Genomic DNA, 16,358 nt, shown 5'->3' on the forward strand with positions numbered 1-16,358 from the left:
TCAATGACAGCAGTTTTAATATACATTATATACAACAGTTTCAGTAGATCTCTAATCCTGATACCGCCAATAGTAGCTCGAAATGGTCAGTGGGCAGCTGAGGCAAAGTCCCTTCGCCATCGTCTTGCTCTTCGTCCCAGTCATCCCTTGATGTTTCGTCTGGCCCTTGGTCTGGCCTTGGGCGGAGCTTGATATGGGTTCGGCCATAATCACATACGGGTTCAACTTCCACTTGGGATCCAACTTACTTCGGGGTCGATTATTCTTCTTGAGGACGATGCTCCTTTCTGGCAGCCGACAGGCCTGCGCATCCCGGTCATAGTCTTTCTTCTGCCATTTGTAGAAGAACGGAGGAGGGCGTCTGCGCTGAACAGGTCTCTGCTGAAGGGGACACTTCCTCTGCTCTCACTCCCTCGCTCACTTGCTCTGCACTTACTTCTCCACCAGATTCTGCAGCATTCTCTCCTCTTGGCCGGTAAAAACGTCTGCGGAACCTTCGTTGGTAGGGTGCAAATCTGCTTCCTTTTACTGGTACACCACCAGGGCCAGTCACGTTTGCTGCCTCGGCACCCTTCTCTCCCTCCACAACATCAAATTCCACAGTCTCCCCGTCTCCAACACTGCGCAGATACTTCCGTGGGTTATTTCGCTTTATTGCTGTCTGGTGGACAAAGACATCTTCTTTGGTGTCATTTCTGTTGATGAAGCCATATTCATTCCGCACATTAAAACACTTGACAGTGCCCAAAACCTTTACATGGGGACCAGCGGACTTTTGATGACCTTGTAGGAGCCGAACAGTATGTCGAAAGGCCTGATGACCGGGGGACGCCCCTTGGGTTAATTTACTCTTCAAAGTCGCCACTAGCTTATCCGGGCATCTTTGCAGCACATTCATCCCCAGGATGATGGGGGCTATGTTCCCTTCACAGGGGGCGGTGACGAGACAGCCTTGTCTTGGCAACAAGGTCGCTCCGATCTGGATGTCCGCTTCCCAATACCCTTCACATGCAATCTCGAGGCCGTTACTGGCGGTGAACCGCAGCCAGGTTGCTGGTGGTGATAACAGCTGCTCTTTGCCCCAATACTTGTGGAATGTAGGTAGCCGGATGGTCGTAATATGCGACCCAGTGTCAAGCATAGCCAGGGTCTCCACTCCATTAATTGTAACGGGTAACGTGGGACATTGTCCGATGAACTGGGGCCTCCAGTTTTCTGGCTTCGGATCTATTCCCGGGGCTCGCCCCGAGATTCAGCCCTCGAATCTCGGGGTGTCGGAGTTTAAATGTTCGTCTTGGTCGCAGTTTCGTTCTATGTGTCCTACCTCATGGCACCGGCGGCATGTCGGGCGCCCCTGACCATCGAATTGATTGGGCGATCGCCGTACATACTCGCAAGGTGGTTCCCACCTGCCTCGGACTGGTCTTTGTCGTTCAGGCCTCCACTCTGGTTCCCCGTAGGTGGGTGCTGGTGGCCTCGCCATTTGGCGCATCTCTCGCTGGATTTCTACCATTCCGACGGCCAGGTCCTCCATTTGCTTTTTGAGCGTTTGTATTGGGTCTTCGGTGGGATACTGACCGCTCTGTATTACCGATTCTTGGGCCCGTGTTGATTTTTCTATGCTGCTTGCCATGGCTCCCCTCGAGCTTGCGCTTTCTCTGAAGCCCACCAATTCTGGGTATTCTTCCTCCCTTCCCCGTTGGTTACCGACAATGGCGATGGCGGTCTCTTTAAACTCTCGGAAGGTTTTGCCTGGCATCTGTGCCTTCATCAGTTGTAGCTAAATCTTAACGCTTTCTTGGGCGACTCCTTCTACGAACTGTACGGTCAGGGCTTCATCCGTGTTTCGTACTTCCTCTTTGTCCACTGCCTGAATGGCTCTTAGCATCTCTTGTAGGCTCAGGGCATAGTCCCGCAGTCTCTCGTTCAGTTGTTGCTTGCGAGCATATAGTTTCATCTTCAGCTCCGGAAGAGTTCTTGTCTCAAACGTTGTGGATTTTTTTTTTAAAACTTGTGCCGCTTCTTTCTTGTCGTCCCTCAGCCATGAGATTACTTCTCTGAGCGCCGACCCTGTGAGTTACCCTATTACGATCTCCACTTTCTGCTGTTCATTTAACGGGTATAGCCGGAACATGGATTCCAGTTTGTTCTCGAATTCTGTGAAAGAAGTCTTCTGTAGCTTGTCGTCGTCTCCGCTGTACTTCGGGAGCCATGGGGCCCCGAAATAGTACGGTAGGGTTATGGGCATATTTGGTGTTGCTGCTGGGGTGGCCTGTTCTGGGTTTTGTGGCCCTGCCTGTTGCGCTGCTCCCCCACCTTGTTGCTAATCCATTTTTCACTGAGGGTATTACTCTCCTGATGCACTCGGATCCTGTTCGGTTTGACGCCAAAGTTTATGTGGTGGTCGAGTACTGATGGGAATCCATCCCTTACCTTGTCCTCCAGACACGAGTCAGGTTCTTTTCTGTTCGGATATCCGGTGGTCAGGAGATAAATACTTCAATGAAAGGGACAAGGATTGGTCAAACAACTTGGGTTTATTGAGAATGCGGTAAGGATAGTTTCGGTAAGACACCGCGCCACTGACCCCTTCAGCTCAATAGTAATGACAAAATAATGCGTCTGATCAGCATAGAGCACAATAACATTTAACATATGACATACACCTGGTGAGTATAAGGCAGAATAACGATAACATCTTCAATGCACATTGTCTAATAAGGCACACTGGTAATCACAGTTACTACTTTCACGTTAACAATATCTGACTGGTGATGATGCAATAACCATCAATAATAACCCATCAAGACTCTTACGGTCACTACCGCGCCCACTAGAGGGCTACTTCTTATTCAGGTGTTTGGGGTACCGTGCTATTCCCTATGCGTCAAGCGCCCCACTTTTAGCATCTACTGCTGAGTTAACTTGAATTGCAGCGGTACCACTAACACTGAATGTCACACCTTCAATATTAATAAATCAATTCTTAGGTAAATCACATAACATTAACATCATCTAAAACATTTGGTGCACCAATATTATCCCCGGTAACGTTACCATATTTTCCACTCAGTCCTGGGCTGACCTGTACACAGGAATTTGGTAGTGTTCCAATGTCCTGCAGAGGTTTCCATCAAGGGTTAAGTATTATAGTAGAAAGCAGGGCTGTTGCTCATTTCAGCCACAAGATGGCGCTGTTCTCTCAACAGTCAATGAATCTCTATCAGCACACACACAGGATATAGCTGAAACGACCGTCTTAATTGTTCCCTGCAGCATGTGTAGAGGTATGATCTGGGGGAAAAGCTCTCACAATCCTTCCTTGTACAAGAATGCAATGTCAGTTTTGGATAGATTCTCTCATCACTCTTCCCTCTGACACTGGGGTGTGTGCAATACACTGCAGGCTAGGGTTTTACCTTGAGACGGTTCTGCAGTTAGTGGAGACTGTCTTTGGCACCCCGCTGCGTGTCCCCAGCTGTTCTCCGTCTGCTTTGCTGGCAATGTCACAGTTCTGGCAGCAGCTTATCTTCTCTCTGCTCGGCTGCACATCCTCCCCCTTGTTCCTTCTACCATGCTGCTCCCTCTCTCCTCCTTCCTGCACAACCTCTTCCTGTTACTGCCTCAGCCAATCAGGGCTTTCATCCGCCTCCTGTCAATCATTCCTGGGCATAAGTTTTCAGGAGCACAATTAACCCCTTGTAGCCCTGCGTTTTAAAAGCGTTTATGCACTCCTCTGTGCTGTTCAACAGGGCTTTGGGGTACCACAAATTCATCTAATGGAGTCCGACTCACCGCTTCCTGGTACTCACATTTGAGTATCCAGTGGAGTGCAGCCTATGTCACGTGCTTTACCTTTCTCCATTCTTGTTGCTAGTTGTACTTGCTGCTTTATGATGTGATTTGAGTTGGAAAGCATCTCCTTGCAGTCAGCTAATCTTGAAACCGCACCCTGATCATGACTCGTTTGCTACTTTGAGATCCACGCCCTAAGTTTTTTGTCCAGAACAATCAGCCTTGTTCCAACTAGAACCCTGCACCTTCAAGTACCAATATCTGTTTGCCAGGTAGGGGCCCCTGCTTCAGTCAAGCTAGATGACTCCAACATCACCTGGTGCCTCCATCAAGGCCTGGTTCCTCCTAAAGCATCTGTGCTTGTATCAGCCTCACCTCACTGCATCTAAGCCTAGTTACCTCCACATAGGTACCGTACAATGTATATGACACAGAACTTCTTAGTAATAGGGGCACATTTACCATATATATAACATCATCAATATAATGAAATAATTTTCTCCTTTACATAGGTTTTCAATAAATATTACAGGGCATGTGTCACAAATATCCCAATACACCATGGGCCTGATTCCAGGAGTAAATTTGCACCTGGACAAACCATGTTACAATGCAAGTTAGTTTATTATTTTGCACATAAGAAACATACTGGCTGCTTTTTCATATAGCACACAAATATTATACTAAATCTACAGCAGGCCCTGCCCCAGCTTTAAGTTTGTCCTCACACTTTAAATTTACCTCCCCCTCCAATGGTTAGGTCATAGTACAAATTGAATCCTTTTTTTTGTTCTGCTTTCCTTAATGAATCAGGCCCCATCAGTCTACTTACAAATGTGTAGTGAGCTATTCACTGGAATTTCTGTTACTTTCTGTTGGTCACTCATCATCACCACTATTTCCACAGCGCTGTACAGAGAACTCACTCACATCAGTCCCTGCCCCATTGGAGCTTACAGGCTAAATTCCCTAACACACACACGCACACACACAGACAGAGACTAGGGTCAATTTGTTAGCAGCCAATTAACCTACCAGTATGTTTTTGGATTGTGGGAGGAAACCGGAGCACCCGGAGGAAACCCACGTAAACACGGGGAGAACATGCAAACTCCACACAGATAAGGCCATGGTCGGGAATCGAACTCATGACACCAGTGCTGTGAGGCAGAAGTGCTAACCACTGAGCCATCGTGCTGCCACTCATCATCATCATCATAAATTATTTATATAGCGCCAGCAAATTCCGTAGCGCTTTACAATTGGGAACAAACAGTAATAAAACAATACTGGGTAATACATACATATGTAGAGGTAAGAAGGACCTGCCTGCAAGCTTACAATCTATGGGGTAAGGGTAAGTGCTACATTAGATTACATATTTGTCCAGCTAGAATGCAAAGGTAAAAGTATTGAGGGGTGTGTGTGTACCAATGTTGGTCAGAGGGTTGTTGTCCTGTGTTAGCTGTGTAGAGGGTGGTAATAGGGTAACCTAGGGAGATTAAGATGGTGGTTGAGGAATATTATAAGCTTGGAGAACTAGAATATATTAAGCAATTGCACAGAGCGCTACTGTATCTTTTATTTATTTAGAACACCTGCTTCCTTATTATCCCTTGTATCTTATCCTATCATTGGGCAGGAGGTGATTCCAGAATGAGAATATTAATGTTTAACTACACAAAAGAGAAAATAAGAATCTCTCTTGCGTGAAGGATGCACTCTAAGTTCATATTTTAATATAAAAAAATCATTTTATTCAATTCATTAAAACAGCGAAATATTAATAGATAGAAAAAAAGTGAAAATGAGGTATGAAAATGTATGTGATAATATATGATGAATAGAAGGATAATAGCTGTATAAATAGAATGATCCGATATTATTCAATGGCTAATATGTTTTCTTTCTCCTCTTTGTATTTTCTACATAATATAATTTGAATCTGGATCAACTCTTTTGTATATTCTAATATAGATTATATTCCTATTATTTAAATGACCTGAGATAGGGAGTCCTCCGTGGAAGGCAAGATGATAAATAACTATCTTTGAGATCTGATAGTTTCTAACAGATGTCAATCATTTAGGAGGAATGTTGATTGGTCTTTCTCTGTTTAATTACTTCCTGGCATCTACAAACTGGTTAATTCCTTGACAAAGCACAAGCGAAACGCGCGTTGGAACTAAGGCGGATAGACACCCCGATATCATACTGAAATCTTTACCTACAGTCTATTCCCCCTTCAATATCTAATATATAAATGCTTAGTGGCGTCTGTGTGTGGAAAAAAAAAAAAACAAGTTGCAGCACCACCTGCTGGGCCACTGACCTACTAAATTCTTTGTGTGGGGAAAAAAAATCAAAAAGGGCTGAAATTTGGTAGGGCTCAAACTCATTTTCGTGAGGTAATTTTACCTCATGAACACACATGTGTAGAGGCGTGCGTTAGTGTGTGTGTGTGTGTGTGTGTGTGTGGAAAAAACTATTTTCTCAGAAAGGGCTCATCCAATTGACCTGAAATTTGGTATACTGACATTATTTGACAAAAAAATTAGAATAGTCAAGTCAGTTAACTTCCATCATCCCCCCTCCCCCCCGTGGGAGGGGTAGTAAAGGCTAAATTTATGAGTTGAGGGGTCAAACTCATTTTCATGAGGTAATTTTACCTCATGAACACACAGTAAAAAGGGCGCTTGCGTGGGGAAGTAACGCTCTTCCCCTCAGGAGGCCTGGGCTAGGTCCAAATGCATGACAAGAACCTTTTTAAGACCTTAAGTAGCTTGATTTGACTAGAATGCATGAGTATCATGCACGGGTTAACTTGTATCTTATAATTGTGTCTCTAATAGAGTTGATTAGAAACGGGTATATAATGCTGGTAATAGGGATTCTAGATACGCTCATGATGAATAACTAAATCATCTAAATGGCTACATTGACAGGAGCTAATTCTTATAGAGAGTAACTCAAATAACTTCAGCATGAGATCTAATTTGTTAGTGGCCTCAAAATATAAATGAGACCAGTACCAGCCACTACAGAGGGCAGTATCACAAGGTTTTGTCTGCTTGCTGACATATAAATGTGAAGCCAGTGAAGAGCAAGTAAAAAATAAAGAAAGAAATAAACCTAATAGCTACAAGTCACGTAGACATTATGAACCCATGGGTCTCGGAGTGAAATATCTGTTTGTGAAATAGATGATTAACAAGCAGCCTGACACACTGCTGTGTTACATGTCATGATTTATGTAGCTTTTGTCTAGAGTACAGAGCACCTCAAATGAATGATGCTTAATTCTGTAACTAGGTGTTTAACTATATCCCTATAGTGTGTATCAAAGAAACGTGCCTTTAACAGTGATTTTAGACACGATCATATAATGCTGATAATAGTGCAATTAAGACATGCTCAAGATGCCTGCTAGCATCATTTGGACGGCTGTGTAGATAGGATTTAATTCCTAAGAAGAGCGATATAAACAGCTTTAGTATGTGCAGGCGTGGGCTGGCACAGTTCAGCCCGGGGGGCGCACAGGCGCTCATTGATGACGTGGCCGCATCGCCTGTCACCTGTGCGCTGAGGTGGCCGCATCACTTGCTTTGTGATGCGGCCGCAAGTAATAAGAAAGAAAAACATGCCTCTACGGGGGGTGGCCGGCCCGAACAGGGTACAGACTGAGCGGCCCGGGGTACCGATGCCCCCCTGCCCCCGGGCCAGCCCGCCCCTGAGTGCGTGGATATAATTTACGAGTAGCCATAAAACAATGAGAACAGTGTCTACTATTACAGAGGGCATTATATAAGGGCTTGTCTGTTTTGTCGGCATAGGGATGATTCCGTTAGACACATAGGGGCATATTCAATTAGCTTTTGGATTCGCGGCAACGCGCCGGAACAGCCGCGAAACGTAATACACGGTACCGCAATAACGTGGATTTTCGTTCGCAGCCCATAGGGTTGCGAACGAAAATCCACGTTAATGCGGTACCGTAATACCCGCAAGAACGCGCACTTTTCGCGGTAACGCGCGTTACCGCGAATCCAAAAGCTAATTGAATATGCCCCATATAACAGTTACAAGTCACCCACACAGTGTTAAGTCACGGTCAGTAGTGGAATAAGGCTTGATGAGAAAGATGATTGCTAGCAGTCTGTCACGCTGCCGTACTATAGTTTATGTGGCTGATTTAGCTTAGAGCACAGAGCACTCCATGAGAAAGACTTTGTATTGTGTAATAACAAATCCATTGTTGATTCATGAAGAGAACAGTTTGTTATAAGGAATAATAGATAATAATTGTTCCTATATATTATAACACGATACTGCAATTGGCTACATTTTGTATCAAGTATAACAAGTTAGTATCCATTCCTAAGGGTCAGACATACCTGACATGTAGCGATAGTTTTCAGCTCATATTAGCATCAAGTATTATATTAGAAAGGAGACATATTTATTAATCCCATTGCCATTTAAGATATATGGATCTTAAATTTATATAATTGTCAAAATAGGAAATTATAGGTACAACCAGGGGGTTTCAGGTATTTATTGTGTAGTTTGCACCTATAAAACATACCAATAAATAATTGTGCAGCTACCAGAAAGTCAATTTGTTGTGATTTACTTTAATGGAATATGGAACATGAACATTTTGACATGTCTGTATGGTGAAAATTACTTTTGTTTTTAATCACATTTTCATACCTCTTTTTTTTCTATTAATATTTTGCTTATTGTTGTATTTAATGAATTGAATAAATTATATTTTATATAAAAATATGAACTTAGAGTGCATCCTTTATGGAAGAGAGATTCTTCTTTTTTTTTTGTGTAGTTGAATATCATAACCTTGCCTGAAGAGGTGGGTTTTCAGAGAACGCTTGAAGGTTTGAAGACTAGAGGAAAGTCTTATTGTGCGTGGGAGGGAATTCCACAAAGTGGGTGCAGCACGAAAAAAGTCCTGTAACCGAGAATGGGAGGAAGTGATGAGAGCGGAGGAGAGACGTAGATCTTGTGCAGAACGGAGGTGTTGATTTGGGAGATAGTTTGAGACAAATGAGGAAATGTATGTTGGTGCAATTTGGTTAATGGCCTTGTATGTTAGTAGAAAAATTTTATATTGGATTCGTTGAAAAACAGGCAACCAATGTAGAGACTGACAGAGTGGCTCAGCAGAGGAATAACGTTTTGCAAGGAAAATCAATCTATCCGCTGCATGCAAAATATACTTTAGGGGTTTGAGTCTGATTTTGGGAAAACCAGTAAGGAGGGAATTGCAATTGTCAATGCAGGAGCTAATGAGTGCATAAACCAATACCTGCAGCCACACCACCCTGAACAAGCCCAATCTCGTCTGATCATGGAAGCTAAGCAGGGTCAGGCCTGTTTAGTACATGGATGGGAGACCACCTGGGAATACCAGGTGCTGTAGGCCTTTTTCTTTTGTTTATGCTTCCTACAATGCTGGTGTTGAGATGTATAAGAGACGTAGGTCAGTATGAAACCAATACCTACAGCCACACCACCCTGAACAAGCCCAATCTCGTCTGATAATGGAAGCTAAGCAGGGGTGGACCTGGTTATATCTGGTAGACCACCTGGTAATCCCAGGTGCCTACAGCAAGGGCAGGCCTGCTTAGCACTTGGATAGGAGACCACCTGGTCATATGTAGTGTAGTGTAGTGTAGACAAAAGGTGGTCAAAAAAGACTGAGTGACCTGTCTTAGGTGCATAGATATTTGCAAGCGTAATTTCCAGGTGTCCTATTTTGCCAGTGAGAATGAGAAAATGGGCTTCGGGATCAACTTTAGCTTCTGAGAGGACAAAGGGGACAGTGTTACGAATCAAGATCACTACCCCAGTTTTTTTTGGTTGAGTGAGAGGTGTAATGTACCTAGGAGAATCAACGTGAGGACAAGGAGGGATTGCTAACTGACTTATATAACCGTTAACTTTATGAATAGTATTGAATAACATGGAGGATTTTTGCGGTGCATTCAAACCTTTAATGTTAAGGGAGACAAACTTAATTAACATGGTGACCCTTAGTCAGAAAAGACAGTAACCCATAAGAGTGGGTGGAACATTCCCCAGGGAGAGTAAGAGAAGGGAGATAAAAGAGGAAGCGGGGTGAGGAGACAATTGCACAGAGGGGGAGAGGAGGGAAGGGACGTAGACTCAGACATGAAAAGCAGAGGGGTGGTCTACAAAGGCAGTACCTACAACCCAAATAAACCCAGAAATAGATAAGAGATACCAGTAAAATGGTCACAGCTAAGGCAAAGGGTTTGGGAGTGCAGCTGGGTTAAAGCCAGAAAAGGAAAAGAAAAGAAAACATTGGACCGAAGTAAGGTCCTGGTTCCGTAACTCCCAGAGGGTGAGGGTGTGGGGCCTAGGGCTAGGAGCCACCCCATCCGTCCAGAGAAACAAAAACATACAAACAACCATGTACCCTAAATATGTGAAATAATACACATATGATATCAAATAGAAAATTACCATAAATGAAACAATGCAGAAAACAACATTTCACCATTGCAAAAATGAGTGTGGAGAATGAGAAATGCTTACATTGCTGGTCCCAACCCAGTGGTATATGAGACCAAGAATCATTGAGGTTGAGACAATGGGGAACGATTGGGTGCATGTTGGGAGTTCCAATCAGATTGAGAAAGACTTGAGCTGGTGGATTAAGTCCCTTCCTTTGTTCAGGGTTCAGATGGTGACCTGTATTTCCTCCATCTCCACCGTATCTGTTGTCGGGTAGGGTGTGGATCACATCTCTGAGGTCACATCGTTTTGTGATTGTCGAGGGAGTAAGATCTTGAAAAACCTGGATATGACAGCCCTCAAATAACACATAGGAGAGTTCCTGACTGCTGATGAAATCGCATCCCTGGTTTTAAAGGAAAGTAGATGAAATATAACATCTTCAGGGGGGTCAGAGTCTTTTGGACAGGGCCTTCAAGCCCTATGCACCATTTCAATCTGTGTGGGATGGTTATAGAGGATGGTTTACAGTCATGAAAAAAATCTGCAGATGTATTGTTCCAACTCCTTAGGATCCACCGATTTGGGGACATTGCAGAGCTGCAAATTGTTATGGCGTTCCAAAATCTCTAAGTCCTCCAGTTTATATTTCAGAAAGTCATTTTTTCTCAAGAGATAGTCCAGATCATGAGAAGCCTCAATTTGGAACTTGAGAGTGGAGTCAACCTTTCTCTTAAGATCAGTGGTTCTTTTTAAGAGGGCAATTTTTATCGCTTTAAGGTCCCCAATAGTTTTCTGCAGATAAGATGAAAAAGAGATAGTACAGTCCATAATCAAAGTACGTAATTCAGCAGAATCAGCTTTAGTGGAAGGAATACTTGAGCATATGTGATCAGAATCAGATTGTATCCGAGGAAGGGAGAGAAGGGACAGTGAGGCGCAGGAGCAAACACAATATATGGAGAGATTGTTTGGTAATATCTAGCTGGCAGTTGGGACAATGGCCACAAGATGGCAGTGGTGGTTTCCAGATTGGCCTACCAGAATGAAAGGAGGCTGTAAAGAGTGCTGTCACTGTGGAGGCTCAGGAGCTGGCTGAGAGGGAAATGTTTCCCATGAGTGTAGCAAGCCAAACACAAGGGCAGCAATTCCAATTCTTCAGAAACTGCTTTGTACATAGGTTAACTGAAAGATTGTTAGCCTATGTATATAGCAGTTCAGCATGTGTCAGCACTAAAGTTATAAGGACCCAATCAATAGGTAGAATGATGACCCAGGGGTGCACTTAAAGGTCAGGGAGCTGTGTGGCCCAATGAATAAAAGAGGGTATACTGTAACCTTAACCGGTTGGGTCAGTTCAGCAGGGGACAGCAATGATGCACTGCAAGGACAGTGGACAGTGCAGGGAGAAGGGCTGGAATCTGAAAGTACCAGGGCTGCCCTGTAGGCAATGTATCCTGCCTTGTGTGCGATGCAGGTGAACAATCGCACCACCGGCACGATCTTACAGCAGCCTCCAGTAGACCAGTGTCCTGCAGGCTCCATACCGTACGGCCAGAGAGTGGGTCCCTAGGAGGAGAAGGTTCGGATTATCTGGGCAGTCCAGTCAACTCACTGCAGGTTAGCCTGTGGGTAGCCGCCCAACGCTCCAGCATGTTACTCTGTGATCCAGCGACCCGGCAAGTTTGGCACTGTGTACCCTGCTCTGGGATGGCAGTGGCGACCCAGTCCGTCTGTTGTTTGCCATTGATGATAACCCGGTGGGCAGGATACTGGACCAGGAGGTAGCTGAGGTTGCAGAATGGGCCTGCTGAGCGTGAGAATGCGCGTTTCATGCCAAGAAACACTTGTCTGTGGTAGGGAGCCTCTTTTGCCAAAGCAGTGGGTGATATTAACTTCAAACGGAAGCCCGCCTGGCCAGTAGTCTGAGAGGGCTACTCTCCAATGAGTCAAACAGGATAGAAATTAGATGAAGTTGACAGTACATCCACAGTGCTCAAACCACACATAAGTTTGGCTGCCAGGCACACTCCCCAATACAGAGTATTTTATTAGTTAACATTTATTTAAGAACATCATTGGCGTAAATCTCATACTTCAAATTATTTCCTCATATACACTTCTATCTACCTCTCCTATAGAAATGTTCTGGACACTGCTAAACAAACATACTTCCAATCTCTCATCTCTGCTCAGACTTCTAACCTCAAACGCCTTTTTAGCAAATTTAAATCTCCTCTCAAGCCTCCCACCCCAAACCCTCTGATTACTTTCAGTACCCATGATCATGCATCCTACTTTAAAGACAAGATTGATAAGATCCAAGATAAAATGGTATCTTCTTCCTCGACATTCAACCACCTCAATTTCTTCCCACCACCCTCTGGTATCCTCTCTTCATTTGATCCCACAAATGAAGATGAAGTATCTACTCTCTTCTCCTCTTCCTACTCTACCTCCTGTCCTCTTGATCCTATACTCTCACAGATCAGTTCATCCAAGCTGAAATCTGTGATCTCCACTTGTATCTTTCCATCATTATTTGAGCAGTACTCCTATTCTGAAAAAAATCTAACCTAAAGTCTCTCTCAGATTACCATCCCATCCCTCAACTGCACTGATTAAGGTGGTCAATGATTTAATGCCTGCTAAATTTAAAGGCCATTACTCACTTCCAATTCTCCTGGATCTCTCTGCTGTGCTTGATATTGTTGACCACTTGCTTCTCATACAGACGCTACAATCGCTAGGTCTTTAGGACACTGTTCTATCCTGGTTCTCATCCTACCCATCTAATTGCTCTTTCAGTGTTAATTTCTCTGGATCCACCTCTTCTCTGCTTCCTTTATCAGGTGGAGACCATAAGGCTCAGTCCTAGGTCCTCTGCTTTTCTCTAAACATAAATCAGCATCCAGCGCTTGAGACCTAACTGACTAAATGTGTATAACTATTTAAAAATAAAATCTGGGTCATGGATCCTCAGATATACAAATTTAATATCATAAAAATAAAACATGAAACTAACCAATAATAGTGCTAAAAATAACAGTATCATAAGAGAAACTACCCCCATAAATGGATCTCAGTGCACTTATGTTTACTGTGTGTTCGCAGGTGGGAGCAGCCACCTTTGTTAATGCAGCAGCTTGCCCTTCTGTCTCAGTTATCATTTTTACTTTTGATCCTTATTTTTTGGTAGATTTTATAATTGTCCTTTGCTCTTTACACTAGCTGTTATTACTTCAGTAGTGCCACATCGGGGGTTGTTTTGTTTTTCTCTGCTGTTCTCTATCTACACCAATTCTCTTGGAAAACTAATAAGCTCATTTGGATTTCAGTATCATCTCTATGCAGATGATGCCCAATATGATGAAATGAGTTTAATATCCACTCAACCAGCCTGGCCCTCATTTCTCACAAAATATTTAGCTTTACGGCATGTACTTTTTATAGCCCTGATATTGTTCCCCAGCTTACCAGAGTACAACTGCAGTGTCTAATTACATGTGGATAAGGGGATATTGTAGCTCATTGTAAATATGTATATTGTTTATTGTATGTTGTTGATATTGCAGTGAGGCTGTTATTCATTGTTCTTAAAGTGAAGCCAGGTGGGTTATGTGTAAAGCTGGGTACACACTACATGGTTTTCGTCCAATAATCGTCTCAATCAGCCGACATACGACCGCTCGTTCAAAAGTCGGGTCAGTGTGTGTAGTGACACGATGGTCGAAAGTCTGCCCAAATGGACGATTGTCACCTCATTTGGTTGGTCGTACCGTTTAATATTTTCGTTCCAATCTCGTTTCCGTTGTGTAGTGTGTATAAACTTCCGACCGATCCACAACAGTGAGTACGAAATTACATTGCTCACGACAACATGGCTGTAAAAAGTTGCTAAAGGGACGTCCGCTCTTCCCTTTATCGTCCTAAACAAGGCTAGTGTGTATGCAGTCCATGGACCGAGCGATCGGACCATCGATCGCATGTAAAATCGCTCGGCATAAAAAGTTGGTTGAAATTTCTGTAGTGTGTACCCAGCTTAAAGATGAGGTTCCAGGATGCAGGTTAGGGGGCTGCGGCTGCATTCGTTCTCCCTTTTCTAAAGGAAGCATGGAACAGCTGAGGACATCACAAAGTATTGTAAGGGGCTAATTTCAGGAGTGGCTGACTGATATCTTAGATCTGGAGGTGGGGAAGGCCAATTATTATCCATTGTCCTCCACAGGACTAGTCCAGACATTATGTTTGCAACCCAGTAGGGGAGCTTCTGTGGAATCACAGCTCATCTTCACTCCTCCCTCCAACCTCCTGATCCAGTACCCACCAATGTTTAAGAGGGTGAGAGGCAGGGTTTTGCCCAGGGATAGGAAAACACTGTGGCAATTTGACCCTGGATATAAAGGAGCCACTCCAGGGGGGGAGGTGGTGTTCATTCTGAGGATTGATGGCTGGAAGCTGCAGAGTGGCTGGTTTTGAGATGCCGTTCTAAATCAGTGGGCTACATCTGCAGATCTGCTTCAAGATCGGACAGCCAGGTGACTGTAACTCCTTAAGCTAGTGGGGAAAGGGACAGATGATGTGGTAAACCTGCCTGGCATTTAGTTACTAGTTGTATATAATATTCTAGTGATTGTCTGTATTACAATTAATATACTGTTGTACTTTCTAACTGCATTGGTCTGAGTGACTATTTGAACCTTAGAAGGTCCTGGGTATGCTTCCCTGGCATAGTAAGGCACCTATGGGTAGCCAGCCAGCGTGAAGTGGGTAGACTTGGGCCAGAAAACCTAATATCTTCACACCCAAATTTCTCATCATCTGTGTTGTCTTGCATTACTGACTGTCTTTCTGAGATTTCATTGTGGATGTCCTTTCGCCAACTCAAACTCAATCTTTCAAAAACATTGCTGCTAATATTATTACCAGTCAATAGAAGTTACCTACCTGACATTTCTATTTCGGTTTACAACATGACCATAAATCCCACCCCACAAGCTCACTGCTTAAGTGTAATCATTGACTCAAACTGTCCTTTGATCCCACAGAGTCTATGGGCCTGATTCATCAAGGCATGCATTCTGAGAGCAACCCGCCTTCATTATTATATGCACATGTTTAGGCTTTGCGTACTCTCAAATTCATCAAGACATGGACCTCTAGATACGTGTGCTTTTGAAATTGGAGCAGGTCTGCTATGCTCTCCTACAAAAGATGCTGTTCGGTACGTGCAATACCTATGTGGATAATAAATTTGCAAAAGAGCGCACAGGAAAAAAAATTGAATTAATGTAATGTTAATAATAAAGGCATTAATTAAAAAACTGTTATTAAATGCTTTTTTTTAGCTTTCTTCTCCTTGAAATACATTTATTAGAATATTGTTAATGTACTTACGAAGATAAAATATATTTTTACAGTTGCACATGATTGCAAGCACATGTTGTAGCATGCATACGAGACTGTGTTAGGAGCCGTGGCGGCCACAGGCACCGCTGTGACTCTTCTCTGGCCCCGCCTGGTGTCCCGGTCGTCTCCACCTCCTGTAGTTGGTACGACCATTGTCAGGGCAATGACCTGACGTCTAAATAACAGCGCTTGCGCCCCAGCTATCAGAGCAGCCGGGCGCGCCTCTGCAAGCCTGCGGGCTAATTAAGTTAGGCACTATTAGTTAGTCTCCTCCTGATTGTTATTAACATTGCAAGCCCCGATTGGCCAGTATTAGTATTTAAGGCAGGGAGGACTTAGCCTCCCTGCCGGTTATAGCGCTTACTGACCCAGTTTGCTGACCTGCTCCTGTCTGTTTGCTGGATCCAATCCTGTGGATAATCTGCCTGTTGGATTTCCTGTTGTGACCTTCTGCCTGGATTTTGGACTCTGCCTGTTTACCCATGACCCTGACCCTTTGGCCTGTACCTTGGACTCCGCTACCTTGCCTGTGACCCTGACCCTTGGCATGTTTACTGACTACTCTGCTTGCTTGTGACACTTGACCTCGGCTGCCGTCTGACTATCCGCTGCCTTCTATCTCAGCATCCTGGCCTGCCGCTACGGGCCTGTATTAC

General features: G+C 44.0%; 1 pseudogene; it reads left to right on the forward strand.

Moving 5' to 3' along the window:
• Nucleotides 1-9,119: 9,119 nt before the first annotated feature.
• Nucleotides 9,120-9,238, forward strand: LOC142130166 (5S ribosomal RNA; annotated as a pseudogene).
• Nucleotides 9,239-16,358: the final 7,120 nt, after the last annotated feature.

Source organism: Mixophyes fleayi, chromosome 1 (assembly GCF_038048845.1).
Source record: "Mixophyes fleayi isolate aMixFle1 chromosome 1, aMixFle1.hap1, whole genome shotgun sequence".
NCBI lineage: Eukaryota > Metazoa > Chordata > Amphibia > Anura > Limnodynastidae > Mixophyes > Mixophyes fleayi.